Raw genomic sequence first — 19,079 nt, 5'->3', positions numbered from 1 at the left:
GAGTGGCCCTTTCAAATTGGCCAGTCCAGTCACTGCAAAAACAAAATCCAGGGAGTTAAAGGTGGTTTTCTCTGCTTTCATGTTTTGCATTAGAGGAAGGAAAGATTTTTTTTTCTTTTGACCAAGAGTGTTTTTAAATTAAACTGCAAGTCTGGTTTGGTTGTTTCATGAAGCATCAGTGGCCAAAATCAGTTATTGGAAGGTAGAATCGGTGAATAAAAGCTGTGTGCATTATTCTGAGCCTTGTTTAAAAGATTAGGATTCAGCAGAGCCTGGGAAAAAGAAAGGCAGAAGAGGGGCTGCCTCACTTGGATAACAAACTCCACAGAGCAAGATGGTGCCAAAGAAAAGGAGCAATACCTACAGTGCAGAGATTTTCCCTTTCTCACTAGAAATAATAGAAGTGTTAGAGATACTGGATTAAAACAATAGTATTCTCAAGCTTCTCATAACAAGTCAAGCCCTGTTCAGCTGAGAGGTTGAAACAAGTCACTGTGCCACGATAACATGCCAGCCAGGTTTTTTTATACCTTTCTTCTTCTTCTCATGCATGTGTATATTAGCCTGAAATAATTCAAGATATTTAAATGACAACTAGCTGACTCTAGAGCAAACCAAGTAAGTTGTGCAGAGGCTCTTATGGTTCTTCCTATCACTTTTTCAGGCTGTCAGAAGAGTCACATGGATATTTTTTTATCTGTGTGACTGTTTTATCCAATTCTCAGTATGAAAGTCCTTAGTTTTTACGTGAGCCTTTCGGATGCGTGCTCAGCTGTTTTGAGAGAGGCCAGGGCAAGGATCCTAAACACAGGCTTGAGAACTGACTTGGGGAACTTTTCTTTTTAAGTTATTTAATCTTGACCCCAACTTGGCTGCTTACACAACAGCTACGGTTCTAGGGCTGAAAGAGAGTTGCTTTCATGCAAAAGGCTTCCAATTACTCTCCCGGTGAGACATGGCATCACCCAAACCTACCTAACCCTTATTTAAAAGGAGTGACTGATGCTGTTTGTCCTCCATGGCTACAAGTTGATGCGCTTCCTTACAGATAACCCTCTTGATGGCTTCCCTTCAGGGCTGTAGGCAACTGCTACGGAATATGGGGTGAATTTCTTTCTCCCCTTTCATTCAGAAGAAGGCTGTAGCACCGTTCAGTGGCAGTAAATTCAGGAGACAACTGAAAGGAAATACGCCTCTGCAAATGGCAGCCCTCAGGGCCAGAGTCAGCTTCTTGGTGGAGGGGGAGCCTGCATTTCCCCATCTGCAGCTGGCAGGGATGCGGGTATTGCATCTGGAGCATGAGCAGGAGGGGTTTTGCAGGGGCTGAGGACAGGGAGAGAGCGAGCCCAGCCATTTTAGGGCTAAGCTATTCACATGTCGAGCCTAATCCTATTTCCATGAGCGTTGCCAGTCTTGGAAGCTGGATCCGTCCGTAAGAATTTTTTTAAGTGTCTATAAATACTTTTCATCTCAAAGCTTTTTACAAACAGATATACTGGGTCTGTGCAGAAATCCCTTCCCCGATCGCTGAGATAGGGCTCCCGCTTGAAAATGAAGTGGCTGTTTGGCCAGCTTACTGCTCCCCCATGCAGCAGCTTTGCACAGCATATTAAATACTGATCTCAGCAGAGATGAAAGTATGGAGCTCGAGGGAGGGTTGACATGGCTAGTTAAGTAAAACCATACTGCAGTTTGGCCATGGTCCTGAAATATCCATTATTTTGAGGAGTGAGATGGTATCTTTAAAGCCCTTGAACTTCCTCTAGGATGGAAGGCAATTCCAAAGACTGAGTGAGACGGAGCGAGGGTCTAGCACTAAAGCCAATCAACCAACATCATTCCTTCAGTGGGAAAATGATTCCTGAACACAGCATAATGCTAACTGAATCCAACCTTGCTTACCCGCAAAACCAAAGATCAACTTCTTGCAAACAGCTCTAGCAACTGTTGAGTTTATGTGACAACTCATTTCTACTGCATATTCTGTCCCCACTCAGCCCAATCTGGCTCAGTTTTCCCTTCTGCAGACAATGCAAACATGAGAGAATTAAACACGTTATCATCCTTGGAGGAAATTAATTAGACCAGGAGATTCTCAAGGTGGATAGTGCACTTCCAGCGCTCAGGTTCACTGTGTTTCAGACAGCATATGAGAAATGGGAGTGCTCTCGGACTGCCATCATCTCCCGTGCAATGCCTGGCTGCACTCACATCACCAGGAGCCTCCTCGATAACCATCCTCTTATTTCTGATCTTTAACCCTGCGTGTAAATGTGGATCCTGTGCTCAACTGGAGCAAAAAGGGAAACTTATCCCTTTTTAATCGGGATGCTCTCTCCCTAGAAGTAAATACAGAACACGAACACAATAAGGCATCTCAAAAGAGCCAGACAGTCAACTAAGTGACTTGCAGCAAGAACAAGCCAAACACAAAGCTGTTGCTCTGCATATTCAGAATGCACATTTACAGTCAGACAAACCTCTTTGCTCTTGTATTTTTAAACAATAGTCCAGACTGGAAGGGAAATGATTAGCGCCCTGGCTTCACCTTGGCATGGAAGAGCTCCCTCCAATGGTCCTGGCTGTGCAGAAGAAAGTCCTTTGGGAAACTCAACCCGTTACAGGTACCTTCTTCAGATCCTGTGGAATCCTCTTTTTGGCAAATGAGCTTTTGCGGGTTCAGCTGCAAGATTAAAAAAAAAATTTTCTACTAGAAAAGATATAAAGGATTTTTATTTTTTAATTGGAAAAAGATTAAACTTTTCACTGGGAAAAAAGTTTTCTCTAAAAGAAGACACAAAAGAACCTAATTACTGGCCTACAGTATCAGGAACAAGGATCAGCAAGACCTGCAGAATGTCCCTCCACACATCTCCATAGGGTGTCACTGTTATTTCAAATTTGAGTCATTTTACACTGGAATCAGACTAATTTTCTCACCACATTATTTTTATGAGTCTGCTCCTCAGAGAGCTGCTGCCACCACAGCCTGCTTGTTACAGAGCTCCCCCTTTCCTCCCATAGCCAGCATTAAAATGTAATTTCTTAAAATGGGGAGATAGAAACACATAGTCATGGTGCTCTGGGGACAACGGGAGGATTTCAGAGATATTTGAAATGGGGTTGACATTCACCACTCCAAATCTGCTACCAGTTTGCTGGTGGGATTCCCAGTTCCTGCTGGGTGATGCTCTTTCAGCAGGTAATCCAGAGCTCTTTCACATGCACCTACCCAGGACTGTACGTCCTTTCCCCAACAGATATGTAGCCACAACGAGCATCTCTGGCACTTCAAGAGACTGCTGCAACCCATGCTGTGTTTCAAAGCTGTTTGAGAGCTGACTCTGAGGCAGAATAAAGCTGTTTAAGTTGGCCCTTGCCAAAAATTATTTTCCAGACACGTTACTAATATGGCTCTGCTGAAACAAGGTCCCACTGTACTCTGGCAGCTGTGGCAGATATGTGGTGTGACACACAATATCCCCACCGACCCATGTACTCCAAGTGACCACACAAGCCAGCTTCAGTTCTTCTGCGGGGGCTCTGCTAGGATGCCCTCCGAACCAACACTCCCATTCTCAGCGGCTTTCTTCAGTTGCCACTGGTCCAGCCTACCTTCTACAATACTTCTCCTCATACAATAGCTCCCCTTCTAACCTGTAATTTTGGGAGCGTTAGAGGCACACCTCAGTTTTATGCCCGACAGGGATGAACCCTTTGTCACGAAGTTTCTACGATTATAAACTACTCAGCATTTCAGTTCTTTATCATATTATTCTAAAATGGGCCATTTCTCATCGATATCAAGGACGTCATCCCATTGCTTTCAGGACTTTTCCTGAAAGTAATACTCAAGAATGTGCTTGTATAGGGACAGGCAATGAACAGGCAGCATATTGTGCGCATAGCCCTCCAGAGGACATGCTCTGCCTTAGATATTAGGCAGTAGTTTGACAAACACTACTGTTTTTCAGCAGAACCACCAATTTAAGTTGCCCCCGCCATGCTTCTCATTATTTATCCTCCCATCGCTATGCCAGCCCTTCAGTTGTGCCAATACAATAGCCTGTGAGGCCATGCAGTAAACTGAATTGCAGAATTGACCTCAATTAAAAATAACGTGGCAGCAAAGTAAGTAAGTATACATTTAACCCAGATTAATTATCCCATCTAATTCACTGACTGGCTGCACAGTAGTTGTGCCACCAGGAACAAGCAGGGGAGGAACGGCGGGTGGGAAGAAGATGCTGGACACTCAAATCAGCGCTGTTGACAACAGCAACATTCAATTTATACCATTGGAGTTTGACCCGTATTAGAGTAACAAAGATCTCCAAAAACACGTAGCGGTCCAATTTGCCATAGATTTCAGGGTTTTCACATTCCTCCTACACAAGCAACCACCTTACTTTATCTAACAAATCTGTGCCAGACAAGCACACAGCTTGGGAACAGGCAGCTGGACTCCTGCTCTCCAAATTGACACTCGCTTCACAAGCTCAGCAGCTCTCAGATGGTCATTCACAAGATTACAGTTAGTCAGAAGCTGATCGCTGGGTCCTTCGCTCAGTGGCCAACCTTCCTTGCTATAGCCCTTTTCAAAGACTTTTCTATAGGATGACCGCTACCTCGACTAAATTATGACTACTTTTTCAATGTGAAGAAAGCTGGAGGAGCTGGGGCATCACGGTGGCAGGTCACACAAGGGGATAAGGACCTCGTGTTGGACGGGTGACCTGATGGAAGGCCAGGCTCTGGGATCAATGCCAACTCTTTCCAGCACAGAGGCAGGAGAGGAGGATATGTCCTCTAGCTGCAGTTCTCAAGGGGAAAGCGAGGAAGATCACATGCCCCAAAGAAGCTCCAGAACAAGAGAGCATCTTGCAGACCTTCACCAAGACTCCAGAGCAGTCCTTGCACTACAGGTTTGTCCTGGCTGGACCAAGACAACTGGTTCTTTCTGCTTTCCACCTACCACAGCAGAGCAGGCAGGCTACCAGCCTCACAGCAAGCCCTGCTCCTGCTCAAAGCTACCTGGTGGTCTGCAAAACATCAAAAGATTTTGGAACAGCTGCACTAGATGATGGTAGAGAAGGAATATTGACTGGGACCGCTGTGGCTGTTTCTTAAGTCTTTAAAAAAGAAACATCATGGCAGCTATTTAGTATGGTTTTTGAAAATTCAAATATTGACAGAAGGAAGTTTTCCAAAGGATGCCAGCAGTTTTTGCAGCAACCCCAGTAGTAGAAACACACTGCGGCGTCAGATGTGGGCTGTAGCACAGACCAAACCCACAAGCTCCACACAGGCAGGAGAACTACCAGCTGAGCAACAGCAGCGCTTCACCCTTCTGTAAGATGTTTGACTGTGCACGGGAGCAGGGGGTGGTGAGGGTTGGAGGGTGGAAGGGAGAGGCTAAAATGCCCCGAGGAACTACAATTGCACTTGCCAAATTCTGCATTTTACTGGGAAAGGGAGAGAGTGACTTCACTTTTTACCACCCCTTCCCCACTTCCCCTACCCCAAACAGACAGATGTGGCTTTGCAAGAAATTAATTACAGATGGAGGCTAAAAAAGGAGTGTGGGGGGGAACCCCAACCCTCAACCACAAGGCTTTTTCCTCTGCAGACTTGAGGATGGATGGGGCGACCTGGGAAAACTGGCAGATGGAAAACCCATTACAGATGTGAGGTTTGGAGAATAAGGCTGAGGGACAATTTGAGAGTTGTAAATTTTAAGTTTGGGGGTATAAATGCATTGCTTAGCAACAAAAAACAAATAGGGAACAAGAAGCCTCATGAGAGAGGCGCTTAAATATTTTAGAATCCCTATTTGAGGTGAAGACTACATTACCAGAGACCTGAGGGGCTGCTACGCTCAACAGCTAAAGTCAAGATAGAAAGAAAATGAGGACTTTAATCTCATTTCCACACAGAAATGTATTTAACTTTTTTTGGGCAAGAAAAAGTTACTTGTTTGTTCCCATACATGTTTTCCACACTGTGTACCTGATAAGATCAGAATACACAGTGTATCTTTAAGCACTTTGCTATCCAGGAAAGATTTCTCATAATGTGTTCAAATATATGCAGGGAAGCTGCTTTACTGGGGTGTACAATCATTGCTACCATATGTCTGACCCTCACTACATGGTCCAATGCCTTTTTATGCTGCTATATAAATCTTCTCCTAAAATTCCTGACATCTCAAAGGACAGCAGGGGCCTCTGTCTCAAGGGAGAGAAGGGGAAGAGTGAAAAAGAACAGATTACCTGGAAACAAATGCCAAATGTTTTACACTACTTCTTCACCATGAGAAGACAAGGATAAAGGGGAAGGGAAAAAAAGACATTACCAGCTTTGGAAGGTCCAATGTTACTGCTTTTGCTTTTTTTGATCCATTGAGACACTAGAAAAACAAAGTAAAGCAAAGCACAAAGCTTCCAAACGAGCCTGTGACCAAAGCCTCACCTTCTGCAGCAAAACACTAAGGGAACTCATTAAAGATTAAAAAAGAAATTCACAAGAAACCAAAACTCCCTTTAAAAATTCTTTTCTTCTCAGAGCCTGTAAAAGTAGTTCTTCAAATACATATGCACACATATATGTACATGCACGCATTTATATACAAAAAATTAAGCATCAGGTAGTTCTTTGCCTTATTATGGGGTATTAGCCCCATTCGCTATTAACTCTGGGGTATGCTGAATTGGTAGGAACATGCTGCGATCCTCTCCTGCACTGCTGAACATGACATCGTTTCTTTCACGAAGGAGGTCCACATTAGTGGAGTTCGGAAATAACCCAGACATTCCCATTTGGTTTTGCTGCTTGAGCTAAAAGGGATGCTCCAGGCCCAGGGTTTGGTAGGGTTTTTTTCGTTGTTTTTTTTCCTAGCTATAAAAAAAAAATCTAAGAACATAAGCCAAATGGAATAAGAACTCTTGAAATAACTAAAGCTTGCAAGAGTTAAAATCAGTAGGAAAGTTCCTTGGCAGCTTAGAACTTCAGGCCAGTAAAACCAGCAGTTCGTATATATACTTTACCTTCCAAATTAATGAAAAAAAAAAAAAAGGCAGCCTAATGGACACACCTTGTTTAATCTAATGGCCAGAAATACGGAGAGCAAACACTACTTAGAAAAAAGGCATTCTGACATAAGACAAAATAGTTCATCACACACACACACGTCTCCTAATTTGGAGAACTAGAAGAGTTTTATAATTCTCTAGAAAGGGAAGACAGAGTCTAGTATCAAAGGCAACTAAAATTTTTGCCTACAAATGCATTCAACTGCAGTCTTTTGTATACTAGTGAAACCAGTTGAGAAGGTTTTTTTGTTTGTTTTTTTTTTTTTTAGTTGGGTTTTTGTTTTTTTGTTTTTTTTTTTTTTCTTTTAAAAAGGGGCACGAAATTTGGATAATGATTATTCTTTACTCAAATACAAGATAGAAGGCCCGCCCTGGTCACTGCCTCCTGTCCTCTCCCCTTCCCTGGGATCCCATAATTCTTTTAAGGGGTGCACTTGGCATTGTTTGCTGTTCAAAAAAGGTGAGGTAACAACATATAGGCCACCTGAAACTGAAAACGTGATGAGCTAACGTGACAAACAAATAAATTTTGAAGATCTATCAGCATATTAGAGGCTACAGCTACCTTTAAAGATGAGGGAAATCAGCAGTTTTATAAGTAGCACTATGTCAGCTGAAACTACCAGATGCAAATACCATGGACAAAATTCAAAGAACCAACTCCAACTGTGCTTAATCTCCTAGCATTAAGAGTTGTTCAAAATCCAACCAAATACCATCTTGCAGGCATGCTACAGACGGTGTAAATCAGAAAATGGTGTCTGCTGCTATATATCTGTACATCTGCCCGAAAGCCAATGGTAAGCCGTTTCTGGAATACCGGCTTTTGCAAAATGGCTTGATCTTTGGCCCAAAGAGTCATGTAAGCAAAGCTCATATAGGAAAGTTTTCAGATAGATAGTGTTAGCTTGGCCTGGGACAGGAGCAGAGACAGCTGATGGTAGAAACGCAGTGTGTTGAAGGTACATGAACTTGTGTTCCTCTTTCCCACCTCCCCATCTAAACCCATACCAGCAGGACCATCAAGATTTCTTTTCAAGACTTCTTTCCTCCACTGTCCTTGCAAGAAGTTTTTGCTATGTAGACCAAAGTAGCGATGGGGCATATTTCCAGTCCCTGAATTAAAGACTAGGTTAAGTCACCCGTGTCTCTCATTAACCACAGTAAATTTGAGCAGAAGAAAATGCCTACTGCAAAAAAAATCACTTGGTAGATCAGGACCAGCAGATGACCTTAATAAACAAGGCTCTAGCAGCTCCCAGTAGGTTTTTCTCTACAGTCAGTTAAAACTATTTGACAACATGGTAAATACATGCCAGAAACTGAAGGTCTTATCTAAGCACAGACTCCCCGCTGCTGCTAATGCTAATAACGCCACTAACCTGGGGGTAACATTAGCTGGAAAGTTTTACAGAGCTCCCTCAGATAGCCAGGGATCTAGATTTCTAGGATTAAAAAGGCAAGAAAGCCTGGGATCTTACACACACACAGAAAAAAGCTCCTATCATTTCCTTTATTTTCCTCTCTGCAAAATTCACATGGGTTTTCACTGCACAACGCAAGAAAGCAAAATAGAACACAGACCCATTATTCCACCTTTGCCAGCTGCTTTTCCTTGCGATGAAGCTTCTTTTTCCATAATGTTCCCATCACAGACGCGTTGTGAGACTGGCCTGCTGCAGTGCTGCCGCCCAGCCTGGCTTGCATTTTTTTTGGAAGAGAGGGGCATAGAGAAGGCATAGTGAGAAATGAGCCTCGCTTTGTTGGATTCTTTCCTGGATGAAGGTAGGAACTCCTACCAAACCCCATGTGCTTGTGGCCAAAAGCGTTCCCCCGGCCAACGAAGTGACACCAGGTCACTTGATGTGGGGAGTTTAACAAAAGGAAAAAATAAAACAAACCCTCACATTTTACTCGTACTCTTGAGTGAAAACAGGCTGCTAAGAACTGCACTCCAATTAAAAAGCATTATAGCGTGGAAACTGAAATCTCATCAGATATTCCACTGGAAAACAGAAGGAGCAGCTTCTCCAAGTGCGAGACAGCGCTGCTGCTCTTGGAGAGAGAGAGGGAGCCAGCAGCCAAGGAGCTGGACAGGCTTGCCCAGCTGAACAAGCCTCACTTTTTTTGGATGCTGCTGAAACTTGCCACTGTTGCTGAAACCCTGGCTTTGATACGCGCTTCATGCAGAGGAGATAGATGTAGGGCAGGAGAGATGAGGGGGAGAAGGAGCGTGCAGAGAGAGATAGGAAGGGAAAGGGGCTGCTCTGTTCCCAAAACCCCTGCCTACCCCATCCCTTGTGAAAAGGCTCCTTCAGCCAGACCTATCTGTCAGTCTCCGATCTGCCTTTCAAGATTATGATGCTCTTTGATTTTATTCATTCCTGCTGGAGGTTTTGCTTAAACATAAACAGCAGAACATTTCAGCAGGAATTAAAAAAATACAAATAAAAGAAATAAGAAATTCCCCAAACCTCCAGGCGCATTTTAAAAGACATTAAAAAAGACACAACAGTAACAGCTTCATACATACCACAGCTGCAGTGATTTGGAGCAAAAGTAAGGAACATTGAATATGCTAGTGTTTTGTTTTAAAATATGGCCTATAGACTTCACATTTGGGCAGGAGCCCTCCACAACACTTGCATCTCCCCTTCTTCCCCTGAAGGAGAGAGCGAGAAATTCAGCGATTCCCACTTCTCCCACCTTCATTTCTGCTCCTCCATGTGCTGGGCAGGCTGGACTCTGGGAGAGCAGAGGCTTTTGTGAGGTCCCCAGGACTCCAGGAAACACAGGCAGCTTTACATTAGGATTTACAACCAGTAGGTGAAGAACAACTCAAGAGGTGTTTTATTGCTTGTGATGAGGGACTATCAAAGAAGCCACAGGGTACTTTGCCAACCGTTTGGTGTTGCTTCTTTAGTTCTTATTGGCAGCCCTCTTCGTTACTGCTCTATTTTTCCTTCCCCTCCCACTCGCTTATCTTTCATCTTATAGCCTCCAACACTGGCTTAATTGCAATGCTCTGTATGTTGGAAATTAATCCACAGAAATGCTGAAGAAATTGCAGCTGCTTTAAAAAAAAACCCAACAAAAACAAACCAAAAACAAAATGGAAAAAGAAAAAAGGCAGCAGCTCAAGCTCCTGACACACTGACAGACACAGGCCAAGATACTGCTCCAGCACTTTATCACAACACTGGTCGTGCAAACAGAAAATGAAATCCTGGGCTTGAACTTCAGGGCTCCTAGTAATCCTGAGACAAGGACACTCAGCTCAGTAGCACCTCTTTTTGATTCTGCCCTGCCAGCACAAGGGCTGCAGCGAGACAAAACAGGAACCAGAGACAGGACTCTTCAGTTGACCAACCCAGCCGAGAAACTCCCCCCTGTAAAAGGTGAGGATGACCACAAACCTATGAGCTGTATTCCTTTCTAACCTTAACCCAGATGCTTTTCTATTCCCTCCGTTCAGAAAAGGAAAGTGCACTGCCTTTGCATGAAGTCAGCTCTGCAAGTGTCTCGAGCAGAAGGCTCTTTTGCACAGATCTTGACATTTTTATTTTCTGGTTTGAAACACGGCCAAAGGATGAACAGCTTTTCTTTTCAGCAAGCACAGGGCTTTAACAATGCAGCCCACCTTGCGATTAACAGTAATGTCTTGGTTTCTTGACTCTTTTGACATGAAGAATGGAACCAGATAACCAGTCAAACAGCACATGGAAACTATGTATATTCACCATATTCTTGTGCTTTTAGCATTTCTCAAATACTGCCCAAAATAAAAGCTCAGGCTTGCACCCTGAGTGTACAATCTCTGTGAAAGACAAAACAATTTGCCAGTTTAAGAAATGTAGGTGAATATATACTGACGCTCATTTGCACTGTGTGCAAATAAAGGGGCCCACACCAGGGCAGTTATGTTTTACAGCATCACAAATGTCATTAGAGATGGAATAGCTGCCTGTGTAACTTAAACAAAAACAGAGAGAGAGAGAGAGAGGTGGTATATGCTGTTAATCTGTGCTGGAGGATTTAGAAGCAAATAAACCTCTATTAATCTTTTCTGGCTTGTGTGTACAGATGTTTTACTTTTTGTAACACTATTTCAAGTTAGACCCAGATGATGTAAATCAAGCTGTAATGCTCATTAAATTAAAAAAAAAAAAAGAAACAAAAAGGAAAAAAGCATTTATTCCATCCCTTCAGCATTCCAAGCACTTAAGCAGGTCAGAGCACCCACCCTCTGCACAGAGTGCAGATGGCATATTTGACCGTGGCAACGAAACACAGTTCAAGCAGGGGATCTCTTTGTAAATGGCTCCTCCTCAAGCCAAGACAAAGACTTCCAGACTAGGGTCTCTGAAACAGGAGGCACTGGTGTATATAAAATACACCCATTTTGTGAGCTGACAATAACCACAAGGGTTTTTTTTCCTCTCCATTGAGCTACAAGGCATTTTGGATACCAAAACTGAATTTAAACAGTACTAACAGTTCTTCTTTAATTTTTTTTTTTTGGTAAATTCTATCTTCACCAAGAATCCCTCACATTTATAGAATTCCCTAGTCATCTTTTCCAGAGATTACACTGTTTGTAGGGACTGTTCAATTCTATACAGACTGCAATGTAAATGACCAGTTAAGCCCAAGCAAACATTCACCTTGATTTTCCAATTCCATCATTACTTTTGTATTTACTCCTGTTTATTTTCTGGTTTGCAATGCCTTTTCTTGGCCTTACAACCATCTTAACTGCTACTACAATCCTTCCTATTACCAAATCGTTTAAAAGAAATACCTATGCTTTTATGTAATAAAACATGAAAAAGACCAAAAGATAGACAACTGCAGTCCAGTGTAAATCATGATGGGACACTGACAATAAAAGAACCTTACTCATGCCAGATAAAGCAACAAATCCTCATTTAACACACCAAGTAATTTATCCTTAGCCAGAAAGACACTCAGTCCAACATTCAAACAGCCGTCTTTGTACATACAGAGAAGCTGCCAAGTCTCCATACTTGAATGATCTCATGGACTCGGGGGGGGGCTGGGGGGAGAAGGGGGAGAAAACCAAAACATTTTACCATGCTAACTGAATACACAGGGGCATAAAAGGATCTACTTTAAAGCATTTTAGTGGTTTGGGTCCTAGTACAGATCTGTAGACAAAGCTTTGGGAAAAATTATGATCACAGAAGTCACAGAAAAATGAAAGACCTAAGCAAAACCTCCTTTAATTTTTCTCACCTACAATAGTGCTATCAATGAAGAATAACCACCCCTAAATATCTATTGCTGTTCTCTCCCCCACTCATACCAAGCATAACTCATACTTGTTTCACAAAGAAAGAAAAGGTACGTAACAAATTATAACCACTGTTGGAGAAGTTAAAGTGTAAAGGCAGTAATGTTTTTCTCTGAATTATCAGAAAAAGGTGATTGGTTTTCATCTATGATGACCCTCCCTTTTGGAGTCAGTGAGGCATTGCTTAGTTTGAAGGGAAAGGAGAACAGGGGACGACACGGATACAAGCAAACAAGAGGACATTGATCTGTGCGCTGCTACCTAGGAGAAATATCTGTGTGCAACCCAGTTGGCTTGGGCTTAGTACTGAGCACAGATAGTTACTGAGCTCAGCTTGGTTCCCAGCTGTGTACACTGGACCTGATCCTCTACTTGGGTAAATTTCCGTAGTTCAATTAGGCTGTGAACGATGACAATTTTACCAACTGGAGACTGGCTACCTTTGGGGTTTCTAAAAACACTGTGGTGCCTTTCATCGTGCGACTGCACACGTGAAACCAACTTTGAAAGCAGAGCACACGAGGTACATCTTATCCTGCTCAGATGAGACAAAGGCAAACAGAAATCTCAGGTTTAAACAGCAACTGATAGGTTTGGATTTCTCCTTTGCCAGTTGCTACGTCAGGATGGGCTGAATTTCCAAATGTGCCGCATACTCAAACTCCCAATTGACAAGAGAGACTCAAACAGTCCATTATACCACTGAAAATTATGTCCCTTGAAGTGTTAAGCCAGGCACCAAATATGCATAACCAACCTTGAAAAAAACCAGGCATAAGTGACTTGCTTTGCCTCACATAGTGCATAAACTGCACAACATGGAAAAATAACAGGAAACATTATGGAGACAGAACGTGGATTTTCTTTAAGACTTACATACTGTTATCTACAGTCTTAGTATTTCACACCGTACTGTTTCACTGCTGCTTTTCACAAACAAGGAAAAAGACATCATATGCAAGAATCAACCCTGTCTCAGCATCCCTCACTCCATCTCAGCCTCTCTATGCTGCTCCCATACAGCAAAGTCTCCAGCATTTCACAAGATTCATCCGCATGACTGAAACGGCACCAACACTGCCATGTTTTGTGCGTGTGAACGTGTGGTGTATAATCTCAGCTCTGTTCATCTACGTGTGGGGACTAACCAGTATGTATGGACCAAGCCATGCCGGGCTATTGCACCCTGCTGCACACCTGCAGGTAGTTCACACTCAGTATACAGCTCTGGAATCTCTCTCTCTAGCCCTCTCTGCATAAATCAAGCAGCAGGGAGGCTCAGAAACATGACGAATACATTGGCTAGAATATCTCCTGCTGTAAAGACACAGGGAGGAAGGGGGATACTAAACTAACCTTGCCTTGGATGGAAAAGCAGCTGGAATTTAATGTTCTTGGAAGCCAGCCCTGGCTGTTCAGACGTGGATCCGCCAGGGAAGTCCCCAGCGGAGGCATTGCTCATTCTCCAAAACTAAAATGTCAAGAGAAAGCACTGGAAATCATTAAGCACTCCGTTCAAGAAATGTTGAACAATCTTGGGGAGAGGTGGGGGGGAGGGGGAGCCTCTCGACCACAAATGAAACAGAAAAAAAATTCTCAGTGTTAATTGAAAGCAGAGGAGGGATCATCAGGAATCTGCAGTGGGATTTTGCTTAATCGTGTCAATCTGAAGTGAGACAACATCAAGCCAGCCTTAAAAAAAATGACAAGGAGGAGAACAGAAAGCAGAAATACAAGAAAAGATAAACAAACAGAACTGCTTGGCCTGGGTTTTCAGGGACATCACTATTACAGCTCACCTTGTGCGACTGCACTGCACCAGCTACGCCACCCGCATGTGGCAAGCTGTGCTTGGTTGCCAGAAGCTCGAAGTGGAAGAGAAATGGTGATCAAATAGAAGGCAGCAAAGAAAGCCATCCCCTGGAGAAGAGCTAGCAGATCCCACAAAAGCTGTATTGCACTGGCACAAACCCCATTTGGAAATACGTCACTACTTTTCCTAGAGTTCAAATTAAGAAAAACAGGAGGTCGTTTTGCCATCTGCTACAAAAGTGCAGCTCTAGAAAAAGCATGTGTGAGTTTTAATCCTATACAAATTTAGACATGCATACCAACTGGCTATTATGGAAGTACGTTTCTGGAGTTCATACTTGTCAGCCCTTCCAGCATGATGGAAGATTTTTACAGATGTGCCTCTCCTCCAAACACTTTGCTAGTCAGGTACTTTCTAAATCACTGACAGAAAGGCATAATCAGTACTGAATTTTGATCCCATGCTATGGAAATACACACCATGGGAACCACCACCTTTCAGTAGAAATATAAATGACTAAGTCATGCCTACTGAAATAACTAAAAACCCATTGGCCATTTTTGCAAAAAGAGAGGCAAAGCTGCTAAGTGGCAGGTTAAACTAGACTTTTTTTTGTTTGGTGGCAGAAAGATTTGCATGTCCTAACAAAATAAGGTTCTGTATTTTATGAGTTGGATAAACTGGTTGCTCAGTGTTGGCTGATCCAATAGGTGCCAGAAATTATTTATCTTTTTTGTATGATCTGTAAAGCATTTGGCAATCCCTTTTGGATGAAAGCTGTATCAAGGAAAAAAATAAATCACTATTCTACTCAACTGAAGTGTTAAATTCTCATGAATCAACTGAGAAAGTGCTCCACCTTTGGTAAACTTGACCCCCCCCCCCCCCCCAGTATTAGTAACATTTCTTAAAATGCTGAAAAACACAGGTAACAACATTTGCCTGAATGGTCCTACTGTGGATGACTGCACATTGATGAAGCATTTAGTCTCGTGGTAAAAGAAAAAATGGACTTTATCCTCTTCCCTGAATGCCTGGAGAGGTTCTGCCTAAAGAGCTGCTACAGGGCAGATGGAAGGGGCAGGTTTTGAAGCAGGTTAGAAGAAAAGTGCCTCTGCCCAACACTCTGCTGAAAAGCTTATAAAGACAGAGCACAAGGTATGTGAATCCAGTAGCTGCTACTATGGAGCATCAGATAGGGACCGAAAGGATCCCCAAAAGCAGTCCTGAGCATGGCCTGACACAGCTATGCAACTTCTTTGAGTGTTGGGAAGGAAACAAGAGAAGCAGAAGCCTGAGATACGAGAGAGGATTTCCCAAATTTGTTTACACACACATATCAGTGGACACATTCCAGCAGAAAGGTAGATATTGCTTTAAAAAAAATCAACAAAGTGAGAAACAGCCTTTGTGCAATGGGATGAGATGCCTCTTCCCAGAACAAGCTTCCGAGCAGAAACAAACCACATTTATTCCAATATCTAGCAGCATACATTGGATTTAAATTGACAGAATTTAAAAAAAAAGTTTTATCCTCCCACAAGCTGACTGTTATAGCAATTTTCATCTAAAGCAGCAGCAGATCACCAAGACAAACATATTCACAGGGATTTCCTGTCAAAAGTCACTCTAATACAAACACGTTTTTACTGGGAGAAAATAAAGCTCACTAGTGACACCAGCAGAACGCTATTTCCGTTTAAAATGAAGAGCATGGCAACATCAGTTTCAATGGAAATTAAAGTGTGCTGGCACTGTCAACTGACTGTAAAGCCTCTTGAGGGTTTTAATTTTTAATAAAAAGAAAATAGTACTTCAGAACGGGACATACTGTCAAAACCTTTACAGATCCAATCCCACTTTCCGTGTGTGCTAATGGAACCCTTACAGTTCTTGATTCACATGACTTAAATTTGGGTTACCACAAGAAATGTGTTATGACTTCAAATCTTTAGCCTGGTCTTTTAGGGTAAATTAAAAGAACATTTTTCCATAGCTTGTAATTACTTATATACAAACTATCTGTTTATCCGCTGTTCTGATTAATCTGCTAATACTAAAAGGAACCAGAGTCCATCTTTGGAGAAGTTGCAGCAGTTAAACTTGTATTTTCAGAATAGCTGAGACCCCCACAATTTAAATTAAGATAAACAGAATTTAAATTAAGGTAAGCAGAGGTTCATAGATATTTGAAACCTCAAATTCTTCGATGTTCAGACATCATAACTTGGAAATTTTCATCTTACAAACTTGAATTTCGATAGAAGGCATAACCTAGTGAAGTTCTGGGCTACCCTGTGAGCTCCCAGAAAATGGCAGATTTCATAAGAGTTACACCATTCTAGCCAGGCATACTTGTCCTTGCAGTACAGCTGGACTCAAATTAATATTTTGTACTGCTTACAAACTAGAACTACTATATTTTAAAAAGTACCTTTAGAAGATGACATTTCCTTCAATATTTAACAGCCTCCGAGACTGTTCGTAAGAGACCACAGCCCAGAAGAGACTTCCTACATCGCTAAGTGCTGCCTCATCATATTGCAGACACCTAAGTAGTAGTATAATTTCGTTTATGATCTGATTAAGCCCCACAAAAAAAACCCAGTGTTAGGGACTTGCTTCCCACTGTTCCTTTGAGAAGCTGCAGCAGAAACTTACTCTCCTCGATGGTGTGAAACCGATCTTTTATTTAGAGCCAGTTTATGCACATTTGTTCATGTGACAATCTTCTCTTACCTTAGCTGTTTCTTTTCCATTTCTTGTGTTCTGGGATATGGCTAAAGAGCCTCTTCAAGTTTCACAATGTGGGAATAATATATTTTTGAAATATTAGAGTGGGTTAGGAAGTAGATTTAAAAAAGCAAGATAACCTTAAAATATGGAGTGTTGGGTGCTTAAATAGCTCTTTAAAACAAACCATGAGAAATTAAAATTCATCTAGTTACTAACATTCAAAACAGCATTGACTTAATCCAATTTGTTATTTCCTTGCCAGCAGCATATTTTTACTTTAATCTAACTGCCTATTACATTTTCATTGCATATCCTTGACACTGAAGGAACAAATACTGGGTTGATATCATCAGAGCGTTCAATGTCATTACCTAACTAGAAATGACAGGCAGAACAATATATTAAAGAACTCATGCTTAACTAAAGGACTCAATGAGCTCAAGGTGAATGATGCATCACAAAAGTCTCCTTTTGTGAAGCTCTTCATACATGCACAGCAGGGGGAAGAAACCCCACTGTATTTGCTCGGTTACATTCAGCATTGAAAAAGCAGCACTTAAAGGCAACACAAAGCACCAAGTTACAGAAAATAATAAATGTATAAGCCTTGGAGAATTTGTTACCTCCTTTTACTCTTGAAAAGGACCTTAATATGGGGGTAAATTAAGAGGTTTGTGTACTTTCCTTTTTATACTTGGATGTAATCAATAATGTTTTCCTTACCTTTTTAATTTGAAGAATCTATTTTACTCATATTTTCCCTGGCCACTTTTATGCAAACAAAATGGCAAGAGGACCAATGGCTTACCCCTTCTGAGACTGGCAGAAGACTAAGCAGGAGCAGTAGGCTATCTCACAGTCATCCAAATGCATTATTAATCTTAAGTAAGCCACTTCTTGGGAACATTACCTGATGTGCTATTGGAAAGTCTTCAGCTCAGTAAGCTTTGTCTAGAGCCTATTTTCTTATAGCAGTTTTGATATTATAAGCTTCTTTGAGTGCAAGAGATTGTTCTGTTGGCATGGAGCCTCACTGAAATCCCTGGGGTTCCACTTCCACATACACCCATCTACAGCCCTGGCAGTACCAGGATTTAAATGATTTAGCTTGCCCAACATTATTCTTGGTCTGACTGTCTGAGAGACACAGCCAGGCCACCAACGGGCTTTACGTCCACACATCATCAGTGTCAAAAACTATGATTTAAATCAGGATAATGGATATACTTTTGCCAGAAACACTGGAGCAGATGTGCTCTGACAAGTTCTTGCTTGATTATTTTATGCATTGGAAAGTGCACTGGATATAATCTCAGCAGAGCTGGCTTCATCTCCAGCCTGGCACTCTTACTGTCGCACACTGAACACAACACTTACTACTTCTCTGCTGTGCTTGTTTCTCCATCTGTAGCACAAGGACAGTATGATACCAGTTTCCTCGGTAAGGCACTCTCAGACCAGCTGATGAATCCCATGGTAAGAGCAGATGTATTAACTGCTTGCTGATGTTAAGAATTGGGCAGTAAGGCATCACCGCACTCTTGAGGAACAGTTTCCCTGAAAACTTATAACCATCAAGTTACTTAATTTGACAGCTCTCATTTGGCCAAATGTGACTGGAAGAACAGCAGCACAAGGAATATGATTTAAACAAGATGTTGTTTAGTAAATATTTACTAGATACCATAGTAGCAAGCATGATATGTCTCTCTATAATGGCTAGCAGATATTCTCAGATAACCAAACGGCTAATAGATTTATCCTGAAATAGTTTCCTTATTCCAACACCTCACAAATTAAATGCAAAGCTGTGTGCAATAACCTTATGTATAGACATTACATTAAGTATTTTGACTCCTAAAAATAAGTAATAATATACAGATGTCTCTGACAAGATGTAAACCAAAATTTAACAAAAAGCCCAGGGCATATTTCACACTGGCTCTGAGCTGGTGCATTCATGCCACATCAGTTCTCTCTTTATCATCTTACATGCAACAGCTTTAACTCCTTTTTGAAAAACATTCTTTCCAGAACAGGGACCAAAAGCACCACGTCTCCCCTCCCTCTGTCCACTCCCCAAATACACTTTGGGATTTATAAAAAAGTAACCTCATACAAAAGG

Source organism: Accipiter gentilis, chromosome 8, assembly GCF_929443795.1.
Source record: "Accipiter gentilis chromosome 8, bAccGen1.1, whole genome shotgun sequence".
Taxonomy (NCBI): Eukaryota; Metazoa; Chordata; class Aves; order Accipitriformes; family Accipitridae; genus Astur; species Astur gentilis.
This window is presented reverse-complemented; position numbering follows the sequence as displayed.